General features: G+C 44.7%; 1 pseudogene; it reads left to right on the top strand.

Annotated features, from left to right (window-relative positions):
- The first annotated feature begins 10,905 nt into the window (after nucleotides 1-10,905).
- Nucleotides 10,906-11,698, top strand: LOC143776189 (solute carrier family 35 member E3-like; annotated as a pseudogene).
- The last annotated feature ends 218 nt before the right edge of the window (nucleotides 11,699-11,916 follow it).

Raw genomic sequence — 11,916 nt, forward strand, 5'->3', positions numbered from 1 at the left:
ATAGTCCTCCATAAAGTATATTACACTCCCCAGAGTCCTCCATAAAGTATAATCCACTCCCCAGAGTCCTCCATAGAGTATAATACACTCCCCAGAGTCCTCCATAGATTATAATACACTCCTCATAGCCCTCCATAGAGTATAATACACTCCTCATAGTCCTCCATAGAGTGTAATGCAGTCCCCAAAGAGAATATAATTCTGACCTCATATAGTATAACGTAACCCCCACATAGAATATAATTCAGCCCCCCCATAGAATATAATGCAGTCGCTCATAGATTATAATTCAGTCCTACAGTATTATGGCCACCATGTACTCACTCGCTCACTGATATATACCGTATTCATGGGCGTGCAGAGCAGTGAATATTTATTCCCTTTAGTAGCGGGAACATGTGATTGCCCAGCAGCAGGAAGCAGCTGTGGCTACTATGCCCGCTATTAAAGTGAAATGAATATTCACTGTTCTCCACTCCTATAGTCCCACCCATCTCTGGGCGCCGACTTCAGTGCATAGCGGTGGGAGGGACTATGGGCGTGAAGAGCAGTGAATATGAATTTCTCTTTAACAGTGGGCACAGGCTTTAGCCACAGCAGCCGACTCTTGCCTCCAGTCACCCACTGCTCCGCTGCTGCTTCACTGACACTGGGCAGACTATGGAGCCTGACTCAGATGCCCCATAGCAGCTGCATGGTGTGCCGCTCTTAGCGACACATCACTGGCTGGCGGCAGGGGTGGACAGTAATATCTTGGGGCCCCCGTTCAAGAACTGTGTCTAGGCCCCCCTCCCTGCCCGGTACGCTCCTTATGATGATTACAATCTGGCAATGGGACCCTGGAGCCTTGGGCTTCAAGAAACAAGTCAGATTGCCCTCATTATTACTGCCCTGCAGCAGGGGCATACATAGCAATCACAGGGCCCTCTCAGCTCTAAAAAAAATATATATTTATATTTTTTCACTGAGATGGAGATTATGTATGTATGTATATATACATACACAAACACACACACTGTCTTTTAAATAAATATTGTGGTGTAGTGACCCCTGTGGCAGCTAGGGGGCGCGGTGTGTGCTCCTTGGGATATGCATTGAGGCATATCTGTTGTGATAATGGTAGTAAAACAGTGACTGGCAGTGTTGTGAATGGCCGATATGTGTCGCAGAGGGAGTCTGCATGGTAAGTCTGATGCAATGTTGTTGTTCTGGGACATGTAGTCCCTCAAGAGTGTGTATATCTTTGGTGTAGTTGTAAGGAAGACTTACTAGGCTAGTTGTGTGAGATGGGTGGGACAAACTAGCCACACATCCACACTCTCACCTGTGGGAGTGGTTAGTACTATATAATGTGACTGAGGTCTGGTCACATGGTCTTGGAGTGTGGACCTGAATGGTCTATGCCGGAAGGTCCTTGAAGCCTGTGTTGGAAGTCCTGCAGGATAGGCTTCCTGAAGAGCACATGGCAGGGGCTCTGGAACTCGCACAGACCAGGCTGTGGAACGGATGGAGATCCGTGTTGTACTGACCAGGGTCAGAGTGAAAGAATGTTTGAAGGATGCCTCTGGTGAAGAGAGGTATCCGAGAACCTGTGTGGCAATGGCAGGTAACGAATAGAGATTTGTGTTGTACTGACCGGGGTCAGAGAAAAGGAAAGACAGAGTGAGAAATGTCTGAAGGATACCTCTGTGGAAGAGAGGTATCCGAGAACCTGTGTGGCACCCACAGGTAACGGGAAGGAACCGTGTTGTACTGACCGGGGTCAGAGTGAAAGAAAGAGAGAGACATTGTGTATGGGGCACCTCTGAGGCCAAGAGGTGTCCAGGAACCCGTGAAGGTTGCCAACGGGTAACGGTCTGAAAACCGTGTGTAATGCTGACTGGGGTCAGAGACGAACTGTGGTAAAGTTGAATATGTCCAGATGGTGTTCAAACTGTTACTAAGTTCCTGAGGATGTGGTTTATGTTGTGCGAAATAAAGCTAAGAGACTGTGTTTTGATAGAAAAACCGTGCCCAAGTGCATTAATCCTGTGCCAAGCGAGTGTCCCCCAAGACACGTAGTAGGCGCTACGCTACAATATATATATATATATATATATATATATATATATATATATATATATATATATATATCCGTTCACATTCATTTCTGCTGGTTCCAGTGCAGTGAGACTTGCAACCAAGAGACAACTAGTGTCCTCTATGTCAGTGAATAGAACACAGCAAAGAGGGTAATGGTGTGCACTCTGGTCAAGGGATGTGGAGGTGCTGGTAAATCAGACCGTGTTGTCAAGTCAATAGTAGAGGAAAAAGTACTGCACACTCAAAATTGATATGATGCAAAAAGGTATATGCCAAATTTATTTACACAAAAAGAACAAGTCAACAATTGCCACTGTGTTAGTTTGTAGAGAGGAAACCCGACGTTTCGACCCTCCCGGGTCTTATTCATGGGTTTACTTCACTCTTTTGTTACACATACATAGGGGATAGGGGTGGCAGTGTTGGAAGGCAAGACAAAGGTCCTTTAAGGTATAACCTTGTAAGTCCAATAGTAGCTCCTATAAGATAGGCAGAGGGGTCCTGTTTAGGGTAAACTGCAGTGAACAGAGGAGTCCTTAGAGAGGGTCCATTGACGGTTCCTGTGGCATGAATAGAGGGATCCTGTTTAGGGTGAATCGCAGCTTGTAGGGCTGTCCTGCTCTATCCTGAGTCCGGGGGTCAGCGGCGCATCCCGCGCCCAGCTGTGTAGTCCTGGATTGAATCAAGCTGCGATTCACCCTAAACAGGATCCCTCTATTCATGCCACAGGAACCGTCAATGGACCCTCTCTAAGGACTCCTCTGTTCACTGCAGTTTACCCTAAACAGGACCCCTCTGCCTATCTTATAGGAGCTACTATTGGAGTTACAAGGTTATACCTTAAAGGACCTTTGTCTTGCCTTCCAACACTGCCACCCCTATGTATGTGTAACAAAAGAGTGAAGTAAACCCATGAATAAGACCCGGGAGGGTCGAAACGTCGGGTTTCCTCTCTACAAACTAACACAGTGGCAATTGTTGACTTGTTCTTTTTGTGTAAATAAATCTGGCATATACCTTTTTGCATCATATCAATTTTGAGTGTGCAGTACTTTTTCCTCTACTAGTGAATAGAACACTACAGACATGGCTGACCCTCTAGTTGGCACATGACAGCAAGTGTGCAAAGCGCCTGCTCGTGGTTATGTGATATTACATAACCACAATATGTCTGGTATCTGCTCTACATATACTGTATATACATACACACATATACCGTACATACACACAGATACACATACAAATATAGTATATGCAAACACATACATGTACCATACATACACACAGATACACATACATATACATCATACATACACATACCGTACATACATGCATATACCGTACATTCACACATACCATACATACATATACCATACATACACACAGATACACATACATATACCGTACATACATATACATACATATACCTTACATGGATACACACATATACCGTACATACATACAGATACACATACACGTACTGTACATACACGTACTGTACATACAGACACATGCAATACATTCACACATAGTTATATACACATATAGTATACACATACCGTACATACATATACCATACATACACAAATACACATACCATACATACATACACATACCGTACATACATATACTGTGCATACACACAGATACACACACATATATCGTACATACATACATAAACCGTAGATGCATACACACACATATACCATACATACAGATACACATACCGTACATACACACATACAGTATATGCACATATACTATACACATACCGTACACACATACATGCACATAAACATACATATATACCATACATACAAATGTATTGCACATACACAGATACACATACTGTACATGCATACACACACAGCCATACATACATATACCGTACATACACAGATACACATACCGTACATACATACATATACCTTATATGCATACACACATATACCGTACATACATACAGATACACATACACGTACTGTACATACACACATACAATACATACACACATAGTTATATACACATATACTATACACATACCGTACACACATATACATGCACATAAACATACATATATACCATACATACAAATGTATTGCACATACAGACATACACACATATACTGTACAGACATACACACATACTGTACATGCATATAACAATAAATATTAATAATAATAATTATAATAATGCATACACACACCCATACAAATATACCATACATACACACATATACCGTACATACATACACAGATACACACAGATAGAAACATACACATAGATACACACAGATGCACACATACATACACATACAAGCACACATACTAATCTTGTATAGGTGATCAGATGAGCCCTGGATGAGGTTACATATTTCAGCAGGAGAGGGCTGAAGAACCCACTGTGGGGGATGGGAAACAGAGCAGACAGGACTGATATCAGCCCCCTTGATGAGGCTGTGCTGTCCCGTGCAGTGAGCTCCTCCCCCATCTCTTCACAGTGAGGAGACGCTGCAGCCTGCTCTGAACAGAACAGTGGAGGGAGCAGAGGACACACCGTAAGTCCTGCTCTTCCTCCACTGCTGTCTCTATATGCTGTGTGGCGAGGCCCCTGACTGTAGGTGAGTACTCACCATTGGGATGCGCCATGCAGGAGGAAAGACAGCAGCCAGTGAGGGCTCTCCTCAGTCTGGTCAATTCATGGATTCATGGTGAGGTGAGGAAAGCGTTCATTGGCCAGCGTCTCTCCCTGCATGACACGCCCCCTTTTTGATATCCTGCACTTTGCGCCCCCTCTCTCCCCGACACTGGCTGTTAGCATGATTACAGGAGGGAGTGAGAGGGGCCCGATCCTGCATGATACCGAGCCTGCCTGCAGGGGCCCCCTCCACCTCTGGGCCCTGGAGCAGTGCCATCAGCAGTTTGTCCTTCCCTGGCTGGGGGCCCCTAGGGCAGTGGGGGCCCTAGGCAGCTGCCTAGTCTGCCTGCCCCTAACGCCGGCCCTGATAGTAACACAAGTAGTTGACTGAAAATAAGTGCAGGCCTTCCAGTCTGTGATTTCTACTGCTACAGGCAGTGTAGTGTTTAGATTCAGAAATGTATACTGCTGGCTTGAACACACAATTTGCACAAAGGATTTAGATTCTGAAATGTAGACTACTGGCTGGACCACACTGTTAGCAGAAACTATTTAGATTCTGAAATGTGGATTATCGGCTTGACCACACTATTAGCAGAAATGATTTAGAGTCACAGGGTTAACGCAACAGTGTTGAGCCAGAAGACCGCAGAATCTGATTGCTCATATTCCGGCGTTGAGAAGAAGCACTTCTCCTTCATTTTAAATGTGTTTATTTCTTCTGGCAGAACAGGGGTTAATCGCCCATGTTGGAAATCCCTGTGCTCACAGCTAAGCTCAGTTAGCCACTCCTTTCCCCTTTATAATCTGGGCCCTGTTACAAATTCTTGTCAGAGCAAACATTTGCTGCATGGCTAATGGAGGGAGAGGAGTTCATATGAGGAGAAGAAGAGTTGGAGGAGTTATCTGTGACTGTTTGGTTTGTATGTGTGAAAATTTCCTATCCTTCTCTATTTTGGTTTATTCCTCTACCTCCACAGCCCAGTGCATTCCCTGTTATGTGTGACTGAAGATTTTGTATACTTGGAGTTTTCTGTTAACTCTTTTTTGCGTTGCATTGTTTGTCTGGTTGGTGTACTAGGGTGCCCAGTAGCGCCCCTCTTTCCTGAGTGGGAGAAGAGAACAGACGGAGGGCTAACTCAGCAGATAAGGCAGGGGTGAGGCCCCAGCATCTTCACCTTCACAAGTATCCCAGGGAGTAGGGAGAGCTAGGGCGCCCCCTAGTGTTAGGGACAGGGAAGGAGCTCCGGGTCCCGAATCAACTGACAGCTGTGTTGTGACATTTAGATTCAGAAATGTGAACTGGTGTCTGGATTACACTATTAGCAGAAATGATTTAGATTCTAAAATGTGGACTCCTGGCTGGACCACACTATTAGCAGAAACTATTTAGATTCTGAAATGTGGATTCTTGGCTTGACCACCCTATTAGCAGAAAGGATTTAGATTAAGAAATGTGACCTGGTGTCTGGACCACAATATTAGCAGAAACTATTTAGATTCTAAAATGTGGCCTAGTTGTGCTGAAAGGTTTACATACCCCAGCAGAATTTTTGCTTTCTTGGTCTTTTTCCAGAGAATATGAATGATAACACCAAAACTTTTTCTCCACTCATGGTTAATGGTTGGGTGTAGCCATTTATTGTAAAACGACAGTGTTTTCTCTTTTAAATCATAATGACAACCCAAAACATCCAAATTACCCTGATCAAAAGTTCACATACCCTGGTGATTTTGGCCTGATAACTGCACAGAAGTTGACACAAATGGGTTTGAATGGCTACTAAATGTAACATCCTCACCTGTGACCTGTTTGCTTGATATCAGTGTGTGTGGCCAAAAACTGAGTGAGTTTCTGGGATCCAGACAGACCCTTGCATCTTTCATCCAGCCTCTGATGTTTCTGGATTGTGAGTCATGGGGAAAGCAAAAGAATTGTCAACGGATCAATGGGAAAAGGTAGTTGTACAGTATAAAACAGGAAAGGGATACAAAAAGATATCCAGAGAATTGATAAAACCAGTTAGCAGTGTTCAAACTGTGATTAACAAATGGAAATCAGGGGCTCTGTAAAAACAAAACCACGGTCAGGTAGACCAACAAAAGTTTCATCCACAACTGCTAGGAAAATTCTTTGGGATGCAAAGGAAAACCCACAAATAACATCAGCTGAAATACTGGACTCTCTGAAAACTAGCGGTGTGGCTGTTTCAAGATGCACACTAAGTAGGCACTTGAAGAAAAATGGGCTGCATGGTTGAGTCACCAGAAGAAAGCCATTACTACTCATAAGTAGTGTTGAGCGATACTTTCCGATATCGGAAAGTATCGGTATCGGAAAGTATCGGCCGATACCGTCACAGTATCGGAATCCAATCCGATACCGATACCCGATACCAATACAAGTCAATGGGACTCAAGTATCGGACGGTATTCCTGATGGTTCCCAGGGTCTGAAGGAGAGGAAACTCTCCTTCAGGCCCTGGGAACCATATAAATGTGTAAAAGAAAGAATTAAAATAAAAAATATCGCTATACTCACCTGTCCGACGCAGCCGGGACTTCAGCGAGGGAACCGGCAGCGTTGTTTGTTTAAAATTCGCGCTATTACTTGGTTACGTGAATTCCCGGCTTGTGATTGGTCAGGTCGGCCATGTTGCCGGGACGCGGACCAATCACAGCAAGCCGTGACGAAATTACATCACGGCTTGCTGTGATTGGTCCGCGTCCCGGCAATATGGCCGCCCTGACCAATCACAAGCCGTGACGTCACGGGAGGCTGGACACGCGCTCATTTTAAAATGGGCGCGTGTCCAGCCTCCCGTGACGTCACGGCTTGTGATTGGTTGCGCCGCGATCAACCAATCACAAGCCGGGAGGCTGGACGCGCTCATTTTGAAATGGGCGCGTGTCCAGCCTCCCGTGACGTCACGGCTTGTGATTGGTTGCGCCGCGATCAACCAATCACAAGCCGGGAGGCTGGACGCGCTCATTTTGAAATGGGCGCGTGTCCAGCCTCCCGGCTTGTGATTGGTTGACCGCGACGCAACCAATCACAAGCCGTGACGTCACGGGAGGCTGGACACGCGCCCTTTTTAAAATGAGCGCGTTTCCAGCCTCCCGTGACGTCACGGCTTGTGATTGGTTAATGGCGGCCATGTTGCCGGGACGCGGACCAATCACAGCAAGCCGTGACGTATTTTCGTCACGGCTTGCTGTGATTGGTCCGCGGCCCGGCAACATGGCCGCCCTGACCAATCACAAGCCGGGACTTCGCGTAACCATGTAAAAGCGGGAATTTTAAACAAACAACGCTGCCGGTTCCTGCGCTGAGGTCCCGGCTGCGTCGGACAGGTGAGTATAGCGATATTTTTTATTTTAATTCTCTATTTTACACATTTTAACATTAATGTTGTTCCGATACCCGATACCCGATACCACAAGAGTATCGGAATCCCGGTATCGGAATTCCGATACAGCAAGTATCGGCCGATACCCGATACTTGCAGCATCGGAATGCTCAACACTACTCATAAGCCACAAAGCATCTCACCTACAATATGCAAAAAAGCACAGAGACAAGCGTCAAAACTTCTTGAACAAGGTAATTTGGAGTGATGAGACCAAAATTGAACTTTTTGGCCACAACCATAAACGTTACATTTGTGGAGAGGTCAACAAGGCCTATAATTAAAGGAACACCATTTCTACTGTAAAGAACGAAGGTGGATCGCTGATCGTTTGGAAATGTGTGACCTACAAAGGCACAGGAAACTTGGTCAAAGTTGAAGGAAAGATGAATTCAGCATGTTATCAGTAAATACTGGAGGCAAATTTGCACTCATCAGCACGGAAACTGCACATGGGACGCACTTGGGCGTTCTAACGTGACAACAATCCAAAACACAAGGCCAAGTCGACCTGTCATTGGCTACAGCAGAACAAAGCGAAGGTTCTGGAGTGGCCCTATCAGTTTCCTGACCTCAATATCATTGAGCCACTCTGGGGAGATCTCAAGCTCACAGTTCATGCTAGACAGCCCATGAATTTACAGGAACTGGAGGCTTTTTGCCAAGAAGAGTGGGCAACTTTACCATCTGAGAAAATAAAGAACCTCATCCACAACTACCACAAAAGACTTCAAGTGGTCATTGATGTTAGAGGGGGCAATACAAGATTTTAAGAAATGGGGTATGTGAACTTTATATCAAGGTCATTTGGATGTTTGGGGTTATCATTATGATTTAAAAAGAGAAAACACAGTAGTGTGACAATAAATGGCTTCATCCAACCACTAACCAAGAGTGGAGAAAAGTTTTGCTGTTATCATTCATATTCTCTATAAAAAGGCCAAGAAAGCAAAACTTATGCTGGGGTATGTAAACTTTTGAGCACAACTGCAGATTCAGACATGTGGCCTGATGTCTGGAAGACACTATTAGCAGAAATGATTTAGATTTAGATTCAGAAATAAAGCCTGGTGCCTGGACCACTTAATTAACAGAAAACATTTAGATTCAGAAATGTGGCCTGGTATCTGGACCACACTTTTAGCAGAAAGGATTTGGATTCAGAAATGTGGCCTGGTGTCTGGGCCACACTATTAGGAGAAAGGATTTAGATTCTAAAATATGACACAAGAGGAAACAAGGGTAATTGGATTGCCACCTCTGAGGACTGTACTGTGTGATGTTAAGGAGGAGAAAGAGGCAGAGGGGCCACTTTGATGCAACACTTGCCATCCACTGGAGCACATGCTCTCTCTGGCCCTCATCTACAAGGTGTATCGCTGTGTGGCTGCCAAAGAAAGGGAGTTCTGGCTATACCACACTATTAGCACAAACTATTTAGGTACTGAAATGTCGACTCTTGGCTGTATCACACTATTAGCAGAAAGGATTTAGATTCTGAAATGTGGACTCCTGGCTGCACCACACTATTAGCAGAAAGATTTTAGATTCACAAATGTAGCCTAGTGTCTGGATGGCACTGATAGCAGAAACTATTTAGATTCTAAAATGTTAACTCCTAGCTGCACTACACTATTAGCACAAACGATTTAGATTCTGAAATGTGGCCTGGTGTCTCGACCACACTATTAGCAGAAAGGATTTAGATTCAAACATGTGGCCTGATGTCTGGATGACACTATTAGCAGAAACAATTTAGATTCAGAAATGTGGCCTGGTGTCTGGATTACACAATTAGCAGAAAAGATTTAGATTCAGAAATGTGGCCTAGTGTCTGGACCACACTATTAGCAGAAAGGATATAGAGTTTAAAATGTGATGCAGGAGGAAACAAGGGTAATTGGTTTTCCACCACTGAGGACTGTACTGTGTGAGATGTTAAGGTGGAAAAAAGGTGGAGATGCCACTTGAAGCAGCACTTGCCATCCACTGGAGCACATGCTCTCTCTGGCTCTCATCTACAACATGCACTGCTGTGCGGCTGCCAAAGAAAGGGAGTCCTGGCTGGACCATACTATTAGCACAAACTAGATACCGAAATATGGACTCTCCTGGCTGCCCCACACTATGAACACAAATGATTTAAATGCTGGAAGATAGATTTGACACAGGATCCTATCTAGCTGAACTAGCTGACAATAAATCACCTTTGCTAACTCTTTGACTACTTGCAGCAGGAGCAGCCTCTCTGCACTGTTACACTGACAAAATGGCGCAAAAATAACATGTCCACTTTTTACAAGAAAAGGGAACTGTGACTCTGTCAGCCAATGACTGAAGCACTTGTGTCTGGACATTGTGGATGGTTTCTGTACCCTGATTTGGAGCTGGAATATTGTTAATAGTTTTTTTTTTGTTTAAATACAGTCCACCATTGCTTTGACATCTGCCCACTCAACATACAGTATCACTATCCTAGCCAATGTCCTAACAAAATCATTAGTGGAAATGATGATGATGATGATGATGATGATGGGAGCCTCACCTTTTACTCACAGTGAATGAAGTCCTGTAACGTGTCCAGTTGTGGCATTCTTGCGCAGGCGCTGGGCTTGAGTAACAGCTCAGGGTGGTAGTGAGCACAGTTACGCCAGCTCCTGCAGCGCTATCAGTGCTCCGATTTGTGACCTGCTCCTGGGCTGCCAGCCTCTTCACCTCTGTGCCCTGCAGTCCGGGTAACGTGCCATACCTGCTCCTTGCCCTCAGTGCTGTCAGCATGGCCGCATCCACTCCCTGGAGGATAGCTGCTGGTCTCCTGGTCAACCTACTAGCTTTAATCTGCATCATGTTTATCAATAAGTGGATATGTCTCCATCATGGCTTTCCCCACATGAGCGTCAAACTGGTGCATTTTGTAGTCACCTAGTTTGAGCTGTTTTTGTGCCAGAGATTTGGGGTCTTCTGCCCCAAGAGCCTTCCTGCCTCTAAGGTGCTACTCTTAGCCCTCAGCTTCTGTGGATTTGTAGTCTTCACTAACCTGTCCCTCCAGAATGACCTCATAGGCACCTACCAGCTGGCCAAAGTTCTGACTACGCCTGTCATCATCCTCATCCAGACCCCGTGGTATGGGAAGACGTTCTCTCTCCTGATCAAGCTCACCTTGGTTCCTATTACATTAGACATGTTGCTGAACTCTTACTATGACGTGAAGTTTAATATCTTGGGAATGGTGTTCGTGTCCCTGGGTGTTCTGGTCACATCTCTTTACCAAGTGTGGGTTGGAGCCAAGCAGCACGAGTTGCCTGTGAACTCTATGCAGCTGCTGTACTACCAAACACCGCTACCATTCTTTGAACCTATCGCTGGTGAAGGAGGGATATTTGGGCCATGGTCACTTACATCTGTGGTAATGATGATCGTGTCTGGAGTTATTGCGTTTACTGTAAACCTCTCTATCTACTAGATCATTCGCAAAACTTTACCTGTGACCTACAATATGTTTGGACACTTCAAGTTCTGCATCACTCTTCTGGTAGGATACAACCTATTTCAGGACCCCCTTTCTCTAAATCAAGGACTTGTAATAATATGCACAATGCTTGGTATCCTGGCTTATACGCACTTCAAACTTAAGTAACAAGAAGTTAGTAAAAATATTGTTAATAAAGTTAAAAAAAATAAAAATACAGTCCACCACTGCTTTGACACATCTCCTCCCCAATCACATCCACCCGCTCAACATACAGCACCACTATTCTAGCCAAAGTCCTAACAAAAGCATTAGTGG

This window comes from Ranitomeya variabilis, chromosome 1, assembly GCF_051348905.1.
Source record: "Ranitomeya variabilis isolate aRanVar5 chromosome 1, aRanVar5.hap1, whole genome shotgun sequence".
Taxonomy (NCBI): domain Eukaryota; kingdom Metazoa; phylum Chordata; class Amphibia; order Anura; family Dendrobatidae; genus Ranitomeya; species Ranitomeya variabilis.